Source organism: Macaca nemestrina, chromosome 13 (genome assembly GCF_043159975.1).
Source record: "Macaca nemestrina isolate mMacNem1 chromosome 13, mMacNem.hap1, whole genome shotgun sequence".
Taxonomy (NCBI): Eukaryota; Metazoa; Chordata; class Mammalia; order Primates; family Cercopithecidae; genus Macaca; species Macaca nemestrina.
The window spans coordinates 30,159,088-30,169,398 of record NC_092137.1 but is presented as its reverse complement, the minus strand read 5'-3'; the positions used below and the strand labels follow the sequence as shown (position 1 = coordinate 30,169,398).

At 40.2% G+C, this 10,311-nt stretch overlaps 1 long non-coding RNA gene across 1 annotated transcript in view; it reads left to right on the top strand.

The window, feature by feature from the left end:
- Positions 1-284: 284 nt before the first annotated feature.
- LOC105479719 (uncharacterized) overlaps positions 285-10,311 on the top strand; it is a 34,870-nt gene continuing 24,843 nt past the window's right edge. Inside the window, exon 1 of the long non-coding RNA XR_011611579.1 lies at positions 285-1,052. This is a non-coding gene — a long non-coding RNA (uncharacterized lncRNA). The remainder of the gene's footprint in view (positions 1,053-10,311) is intronic.

Sequence of the window (10,311 nt, the reverse complement as noted above, 5' to 3'; positions counted from 1 at the left end):
CATATCCAACACTCCAGTTTAGACCCCAGTAACGTCTTACTGGTCGGTTCTAATAACCTTTTAATAACTTCCCTCTATCTTTCCCCTTGCTTTATATTGAGATCTTATTAATTGTTTCCCCTCCATCTTGCTGCCTGGATCATGGATGATGCCAGTACCACAGGGACCAGGATGCCATCTGGGGACAATGGAGCAGTGAGCTGGGAGGAACCTGGATCCTGAACATCGTGTGGAGTACAGGTGTCATAAGCCTGAGGCTGGATTTTGTATGTGTGAGTGAGTGTGTGTTTACTTTAACCTGAGCTTATGAGCGCTCTGGATAATGTAAATAGAATAGCTCCTTTAGGAAGTGTCTTAGTCAGTTTGGGCTGCTATAACAAAAATGCCATATACTGGTGACTTAAATAACAATTTATTTCTCATAATTTTGGAGGCTGGGAAGTCCAAGATCCAGGCACTGGCAGATCTGGCATCAGGTGGGGGCCTGCTTCCTGGCTTATAGACAGTTGCCTTCTTGCTGTATCTTCACATAGCTGATGGAGAGATCATTTTGCTCTTGTGTCTTCTTATAAGGGCACTCATCCCATTTGTGAGGGCTCCACCCTCATGACCTGATTACCTCCCCAAAGCACTACCTGCTAGTATCATCATATTGGGGATTAGGCTTCAAACTATAAATTTTATGGGGAAATGAGCAATCAGTCCATATCAGGGGGAAATAAATATATGTAATTATAATCACAAGTTAAGTAGTTAAGATAAAAAATATCAACACCTTATTCTGTGCGTGGCCCTGCCAATTTACTAAAAGCTATCATAAAGGACACTGATCATAAAACTTAGCCAATCATTTTAGCCTGCACAAATTCTATACAGTATTTGAAATAACCAAACATTAATTCTTCAAACTTTGTTTTGTTTTGTTTTGAGACAGAGTTTTGCTCTGTCACCCAGGCTGGAGTGCAGTGGCACGATCTCCGTTCACTGCAACCTCCGCCTCCCGGGTTCAAGCAGTTCTCTTGCCTCAGCCTCCCAAGTAACTGGTGCTATAGGTACGTGTCACCCCACCCAGCTAATTTTTGGTATTTTTAGAAGAGATGGGGTTTCACCGTGTTAGCCAGGATGCTCTCGATCTCCTGACCTCGTGATCCATCCACCTCGGCCTCCCAAAGTGCTGGGATTACAGGCTTGAGCCACCGCGCCCAGCCTCAAACTTTTTCTTCTCTTGGCTCTGGAAGCATAGTACTCACCTATGGAAGACAGAATAATAGTACACCCAAAGATGTGTATACCCTCATCTCCTATGAAGATGTTACCTTACATAGCAAAAGAGACTTTACAGGTGGAATTAAACTAAGGGTCTTGAGATGGGGAGATTATTGTATTTTACCACAATTTAAAAACTAAACTAGGTTTTCTAACATTTGTATGTTATCCAGGTGGGGCCCTGTATAGTCACAAAGATTCTTGTAAAAGAGGGTCAGAGTCAGAGCAAGGGACTAACAAGATGCTCAACATTTCTAATTATTAGGGAAATGCAAATCAAAGCCACAATGAAATATCACCTCATAAGGAAGGCTATTACAGAGGAAAACAGAAAATAACACTTTAAACATAAACATTTAAGACACCACCAAGTTATGTTGACTAGGGTATGGAGAAATTGAGAGCCTTGTGCACTATTGGTGGGAATGTGAAATGGTACATCTGCTATGAAAAACAGTACAGCAAAAAGTTAAACATAGAATTACCATATGATCCAGCAATGTGACTTTTGGGTATATAGTCAAAAGGATTGAAAGCAAGGTCTTGAAAAGCTATTTGTATACTCATGTTTATAGCAGCATTATTCATAAAAGCCAAAAGGTGAAAGCAACCCAAATGTCCATTGATGGGTGGATGGATAAACAAAATGTGGTATATCCATACAATGGATATGATTCAGTCTTAAAAAGGAAGCAGGTTCTGATACATGTTATAACATGAATGAACCTCGAGAACATTATGCTAAGTGAAATAAGCCAGTCGCAAAAAGAAAAATACTGTATGATTCCACTTATATGAGGTATATAAAGTAGTCAAATTCATAGAAACAGAAAGTACAGTGGTGTTTGCCAGGGGCTGGGTGAAGTGAGTTATTGTTTAATGGGTATAGAGTTTCCGTTTTATAAGATGTTAAAAGAAAAACTTCAGCCAAATTAAATTTAAAGGAGTTTAATTGAGCAACAAGTGATTCGCAAATGGAGCAGCCCCCAGAATCAGGGCAGATTCAAAGAGTCTTCAGTGCAGCCACGTGGTGGAAGAAGATTTATAGACTAAAAAAGGGAAATGACCTACAGAAATCAAAAGTGAGGTACAGAACAGCTGGATTGGTTACAGGTTGGTGTTTGCCTTATTTGAGCACAGTTTTAACACTCAGCTGTGTATTCATGGTTGAAGTACGGCCTCTGGGATTGGCCAAGACCCAGCGGTTGTTACAGGTGCATACTCCTAAATTAGGTTTTCAGTCTTGTCTACTATTAAACCAGGTGGCAGTTCGTCCACAGGGACTCAAATATAGATGTACAGAGTCCTTCTCAGGCCATATTTAGTTCACTGTAACAAAGATGAAAAAGTTCTGGAGATCTGTTGCACACAATGTGAATATACTTAATGCGACTGAACCGTACACCTAGAAATGATTCAGATGGTACTTTTTTTTTTTTTGGAGATAGGGTCTTGCTCTGTTGCCCAGACTGGAGTGCAGTGGCATGATCAAGCTCACTGTATGTAACCTTGGACTCCTTGACTCAAGTGATCCTCTTCTTTCAGCCTCCCAAGTAGCTGAAACTATAGGCATGCACCACCATGCCTGGTTAATTTTAATTTTAATTTTTTGTAAAATAATAAAACAGTGAGATAAGGTCTCACTAGTTTGCCTAGGCTGGTTTTGAGCTCCTGGCCTTAAATGAGTCTCCCACCTTGGACTCCCAAAGCGCTGGGATTACAGTCAGGAGTCACCGTGCTGAACAGGGGTGGTACATTTAATGTGTATTTTACCACACTTTAAAAAACTAGCTTTTCTAATGAAAAGGAAGTTAAGAGAGTCAGAGAAGGAGATGTGACCATGGAAGCAGAGAGTACAGTGATTTGGGCCAGGGGTCAAGGAATGGAGGCAGCCCCTAGAAGCTAAAATAGGCAAGGAAACAGTCTCTCCTAGAGCTTCCAGCATGGAGACAGCTCTGCCACTTTAGCCTGTTTTTTAATTTCATAAGATCCATTTTAGACTTTTGACCTCCAGAACTGTAAGATAATAAATTCATGTTGTTTTGGTTGGGCACAGTGGCTCACACCTGTAATCCCAGCACTTTGGGAGGCAGAGGGGGTGGATCACTTGAGATTGGGAGATTGAGACCGGCTTGGCCAACATGGTGAAACCCCATCTCTACTAAAAATACAACAATTAGCCAGGTGTGGTGGTGCACACCTGTAGTCCTAGCTACTTGGGATGCTGAAGCAGGAGAATTGCTCGAACCTGGGAGGCGGAGGTTGCGGTGAGCTGAGACCGTGCCAGTGCACTGCCACCTGGGTGACAGAGCGAGACTCCATCTCAAAAAAAAGAAAAAAAAAAGTTGTGTTGTTTTAAGCCACTGCATTTGTGGTAATTTGTTATGGCGGTGATAGGAAACTAATATATCACCTGTTTTCCTAAAGTCATATTTCATGTTTTCTTGTTTTAATTACTTGGTGCTGCATATAATTCATTTTAATTTTGTTAATACACATAACTGTGTTCTTTCTAATGTACCTTATTTCCAGAAACCCGACTCAAGATAATGTTTAAGTGGTCAGGGAACAGAGCATTAGTTCACCCCGTAGCTCTACCTGCATCAGGTCAAAACTACCAAGAGGATATTCTAATATTTCCCCTACATTATGTTAAAAACAAAAACTGTGGTAAAACACTCACACACTTTTCTGACAATAAACACTTGACGTTTCAAAATCTGAGCCTTGGGATAAGGAGTGATAAATGTCCCCAGTTAGGTGGGGCCACTTAGCAGAATAAAATGGTGGTGAGAAACTCAAGCTTTAGAGTTAGTGTGCCCAAGGTCAGACCCCAGCACTGACAGACACACTGTCTGACCGTGGGGAGAGCTTCACATAATTACCAAAAAATAGTCATAACTTAGGTGATTGTGAGCATTGACTACGCTGACTTTAAGTGCGTAGTCAATGTCCCTGGCACCTATTACATGCTCAATAAAAGCTGCTGCTGTGTTGGTTCTTGTTGTGATTGCCGTGATTCTTGATTATGAAGCTGAGTTCAAGGTAAGCAGCTTTTGCTGTTTTCTGTGTACCATCTACGTGACAGAGTGTTAAGGTCACCTCGCAGACTGCCAGGCTGATGCTTGATAGCTCTCTTTTGTGGTTCAACTCCGAATGGAGAGAATACTTGAAATATTGCCAAAAGTCTGACCTGATTTATGTCATGGAAATGAAAAACTAGTCATTCGACTTCTTTCCACACCTATCTGCACACAAAAGGTCAGTAGAAAGGTCTCTGGGCTCTAAACGAGAATCCTGTCAATGAGATTACAGTAGTTCCCCCGACCTTCAGTTTCAAGTTCCAAGAATATTAAATGGATAATTCCAGAAATAAACAATTTACAAGGTTTTTCCCCCACACATAACATGGATGTATGATTTATAAGTTTTAAACTGCGTGCTGTTCTGAGTAGTGTGATCTAATCTGGCTCTGTCCTGCCCTGTCCTGCATGGGGCATGAATCAGCCTTTGTCCAAGCTATACACACTACCTGCCCATTACTGTACAGGAAAGCACATGGTGTATATAGGGTTCAGTGCTATCTATGGTTTCAGGCATCCACTGGGGGTCTTGTAATGTATCCCCCATGAATGGGGGGGATTACTGTGCATACACTCCCAGTGACCACCATTACCAATGATAGTCATTTAGGAGGATACACTTTAAACATACACATTTAAGACACCAGCAAGTTACTGGAAGAGAAAAACACAAAAAAAAATTTTAATTTTTTTTTAAATTAAAATTTAAAATTTAAATTTAAAACAAAAACAAAAAACCCACCAAGCACCAAGCAGATTATATGAACTAATATATTATGATGTCCAAAAGACGTTATTAATTGGGAAATGCAAGCTATGTAGAATTCTATACAGGGTCTGATCCAATTTTTGTAAAATAAGATCAAATGTATTTATATATGTACAGACATCTGAAATATTGCCTTTCTGCACTGTCCTGGTTTTCATAAACATATTTTACAATGGATATGTTTAATATTAGTGATTAGAAAACTGGTAAAGATAAATGTATTGCCACAAACATTTTTAATTTTAGTTTGTCCTCGGCTGTTACAGAGAATTGATACAAAAAAAGATCATGTGAAGAATTTGCATCTTCTGCAGAGCTACCAGTATCAGTCAGCACTAGTAGGTTGTAAGTAGCAGAAATCCAGCTTGAAGGAGCTGAAACATAAAAAGGAAATTTATTGGCCCATATCACTGAAGAACAGGAAGGGTGGTTGGATCTGGCCTTAGGAAACTTATAAGCAGCCAAGACTGGCTGGCTCTGTTGCTACTTGTCTTTCTCTTTGTAGGTTGGTCCCTTGTACTCCATGTTTACGTCCTTGTGGCTTCTTGACTGGAAAGTCTTATCCCTGTAGGCTCAAGTCGACAGAGTCCCAGAGAAGGATTCTGTTTGGCTTGGCTGGATCAGGGACTGATTGCCAAGGTTAGGTGTTTGGGGTCTTCTCATCGGCAGCCCCCATACCTCCCTAGTACCATAGGACTGGAGTTGGAGAAATGGCATTTCCCAAATGAAGCAAGGCTCTACTCAGGGCAGACAGAGCTGTGTTGTTATTATGCAGCTTGCAGGGATACCTTGCAACATCTGTTATAAAAGTTCCTCAGTGATTAACTTGCCCTTGAGCAAAGGCTCTGAGACAGGAACTGTTAGTGTGCTTGGGGAAGATGGGAAGACTTGGGAGCTCTGTTCAACAGAATAGTATCTGTATAGGACAATGTTGAAAGCCCAGGCTGAGAACAGATAGTAGACAGGTGATAAGTGTCAGTCAAAGAAATTTAGCTAGACTAATTCATTTCTTTTAAAGTTTAATTACTTTTTTTTTTTTTTTTTTTTAACACAAAGACGTTAAAGTTTTAAGAACCTCAATTTCAAGTTTTCCAAAACCTGGGTTTTCAGGATCAGAAGCTCACTATTGGAAAATTGAATACTGTATGCAAATCTTTATTGAATGTCAATTAAATGAGTCTGTTAAATGTATATTGGTGATAAGACTGAGTGAATTAGGAGTTCTATCAAGATACCTTTACATCCTTACTGTAATTCTGAATTTTAACTGGTACCATCTCAATAAGCTTTGATCTGGGATTTTATCCTACGGAGTTCATAGGAAGCTCTTTGTTTTGATGAAGGTTGTAATCGTATCAGTAAGCAGAGAAGTGGCTCATGGCTAGCATATTTTCTATCTCTGTGGGTGTGTTCTCTGGCTCCAATGGACTTTGGAGAATGAGCAAATGGATGGCTTCTTGGGGAGAGAGAGAAAGAGATACAGAATTTCAAAGATACAAAGATAATAAGTACATGATGGATGGAATCACAGATCAATGTTTGTTTATGTAATTCTAAATAGGCTTCTCCTTCTCCGGCGCCATGGCCGTTGTGTTCCACTGTGTTCCTGGGAAGCCTCGTGTCACCTAACATGTACCAGGAAAAGAGGGTTAACTGTGTCCACTGTAACAGCTGTGTTTCACTAGTAAAGCTTAGGTCAGTTAGAATTCTGCAGAAAGACTTCAAGCAGGGCTGAGTTTTGTCTTTTGTGGACTGGCTATCTGAATTTCAAGATGAACACACCACAAATAACAAATAACAAGCAGTGGCTTTTGGCGATGCTACATGGTAGTATAGTACACTGGCAGCCGTGTTTAATTTCTATTCTTTTCTTTGCATTTTCTCAGAGCAGTGCTATTGTCATTGTGTTTATTTCCTAGAAAACATTGAGAAATATTAGGGTTTTCTTTCTTTTTTTTTTTTTTAATCCAGTTTGAGTGACATATCTTGAATATAGAATAGACGTATGTGAAGTATTTTGTGTGAACGAGCTGAAAAGGAAGACAAAGGGTAAGAAAGCTTAGGGAAAGGGAAGGAAGTGGTTGGAGAACTTTTTACAGTTTCTGAAGACAAGAGGACCTTTTTTGTAAGCAAAAAAAAAGTATCAAGAAGTATTTAGTTAGCTCTGTTCTTCATGAAGTAATGCTTTATGCTCCCAAATAAATCACAACAGCATCATAACAATAATGATAGTAGTGGTATAGTGTTTATTATGTGCTCCTCAGTATTCTAAATATTTGTTACCCACATTGATTTATGTAATCCTCACAACAACTGTATGGAGTGGATCTATTATTAAGCCCATCTTAGATACAGATGAAAAATCTGAGTAATAGAAGGGTTGAATAATCTGTCTATAACTGAATACCCCCATTTTTCAAAGAGAAAGGGAATTAGTTATTTTTTAAATTATTATTTTCTTCTTTTTTCTTTCCTCCTTCTCCCCTGTTCCGCACTTCCTACTTATCTGTTTAGAAATGCAGTTATCACCTTTACCTTCCCTTCACTAGACACTCCCTACACAGCAAGCTTGTCTAAGTGTGTGCTTACTTAGAAGCTCCAGAGCTTCTGCCACTAGGAGATTGTCTCAGGAGACAACAGTCTGTTTACATTTACAACCTAAAAGTATGCCCAAGACAGAACTCTCTGTACCCGGACAGTATCTCAGACAATGGCCACTTTACAACCTAACTCTGCCTGCAATAGCACCAGCTTGACTTCTTGGTAGATAGAAGGCACAAATGCCAGTCACACAGAACCCCACCTGCTCGCTTCCTCTCCTGCATGCTGCTCATCCCAAGTCCCCTGCTTTCTGCCCCAAACGCGAAGCAATACCCTTAAAGGCAGGAGCCTGTACTTCTTCCCCTAAGCTCACTTTGGAATGAAAAGTCACTTTCTTTATAGCAGACTTTGCTCTTCTTCACTGAATTCGGCAAGCAGCAAGTGACTGAACCTGTGGTTCGGTTACATGTCCATGGCACACAGTAAACAGTGGTGCCTAATATTAACACTCAAACAGGATGGCTCCAGAGCCCATCCTCTTGACTACTGCTCTATACTACTTGATTGACAATTTTTCCTTTTCTACAGAACTTTATGTTCTAGAAATACTTAACATTCCCATGGTCTCACATGGATGTATAGACAGTAGGGGGACTTTTGCTGAATCTCAAAGACTGCAGATCTCACAGAGCAAGTACATGGAAAGGATGAAATACAAACTCAAATATTCTCAAATGGAGACATGATCATTCTCCTAGTCCACAGTTATCTCCCTAAAGGGCAGCAAAACTCTAAGCCAGCAATTCCACTTCTTGAAACTTAGTGTATGAAACATTTATACCAGGGTACAAAAATATATACAAAGGAAAGTTCATTAAAGTCTTCTTTGTAATACCAAAAAAGCTGGTAATGATCTAAATGTCTATCAGTAAGTAAATGATTCAATAATTATAATACAGATATACTATGATATTTTGTGTTGTAAGATGTGTTTATATGTGCTAACATAGAATGGTGTTTGTGTAATATTTTTAAAGAGAAAAGAGCAAGTTAAAAGGAGAATTAAAGCCATTATTTAAAAAATCTTGGTTATAGGTCGGACAAGGTGGCTCACACCTGTAATCTCAGCACTTTGGGAGATTGAGGTGTGTGGATCGCTTGAGCCCAGGAGTTCAAGACCAGCCTGAGCAACATGGTAAAACCCCATTTCTGCAAAAAATACACAAATTAGCCGGGCATGGTGGTGTGTACCTGTGGTCCCAGCTGTTGGGAAGGCTGAGGTGGGAGGAACGTTTGAACCCAGAAGTTGAGCCATGATCATGTCACTGCACTCTGTGGGTGACAGAACAAGACCTTGTCTCAAAAATTAAATTAAATTAAATTAAATTTAAAAATAAATAAAAATCTTGGTTATATGAGGAGAAAAAACACACTTGTGTTTTTATTCTTTCAATAATTGTTATTAGAGCACTTCCTATGTACCAAGCACTGCTTTAGAAACTGGGGGTGCCATGCTAAGACCAAGTCCTTGCCCCTCATGGGTGGTGGACTGTAGTGAGAGAGAAACTGAAAAAGTAAATAACTGAATACTTGCAGATGATTGCAGATGCCTTGAAGGAAAATAGGCAGTGGAGTTGGGGTAGGGTGGCTGTTTGAGATTGCGTGGGAAGGAATATTTGAGAAGGGACAGTGTGTGCACATGGTAGAAAAGAGCATCCCAGACAGAGGGGATGGGAAATTGGAGGTCCCTGAGTGGAAGGAGCTCACATGGCTTGGGAAGGCTTGTGGGGCATAGGCAATGAAAGGAAGGAGATTGAAAGTGGGGCAGATGCCAGATTTTGTAGGACTAAGGGGGTCGAGTTCTATTCCAAGTGTAATAGAAAGACAATGCCCATAGGCCAAAGCTCATTTTCATTTTGTGTTTTAAAACAGCCCCTCTGGTTCTCCTAGAAGCATGGAGATCAGTCCAGAAGTGGAGGCGGAGATCTAGGTGAGAGTAGATGGGGCTTACACCAGGGCCGCGGTGTAAGGGCATGGGGAGAAATGATGACATATGAGGTATATAACATGTTCCAGTAGACAGGACTTATGCATCGGATGTGGGATGTGAGGGAAAGAAAGGGATCAGAGCTGACCCTTAGGTTTTAGCCTGAGTAATGAAATGAATATTGGAGCCCTTTAGTGAGAGGGAAGCACAGGGGCCTCAAGGAATGGCTTTGGCAAGTGGGCGTAGGGTGAGGAGAGTCAGGAGTCCTATTTTGGACTTGTTGAATTTGAGCTGTGTGTTTGGAATAGGAGGAGAGGTTTCCTGGAGGTGATTGTGTGTTCCTATGTATGTGTTAGCTCTCTGGAGTTGACTGGAATGGGAGACAGGTCAAGTGAAACTTACCCTTTTCCTCCGTAAGCTTCAGGTTCTTCTAAAAAACATTATTTTTTTTACGATAAACATCTGTTTCTTTTATAATTTTTAAAGTTCAAAAGAAAAAATTTGTATATGGGTTTGTGTAAAATAGGAAGTTTTGGAAAGAAACATACTGTGAGCAATGAGCACCCTTAAGCAGTTTATACACTTATGTATCAATTGGCTTTTTATTTTGTTAAAAAATATATATTTTTTGAGATGGAGTCTTGCTCTGTCACCCAGATTGGAGT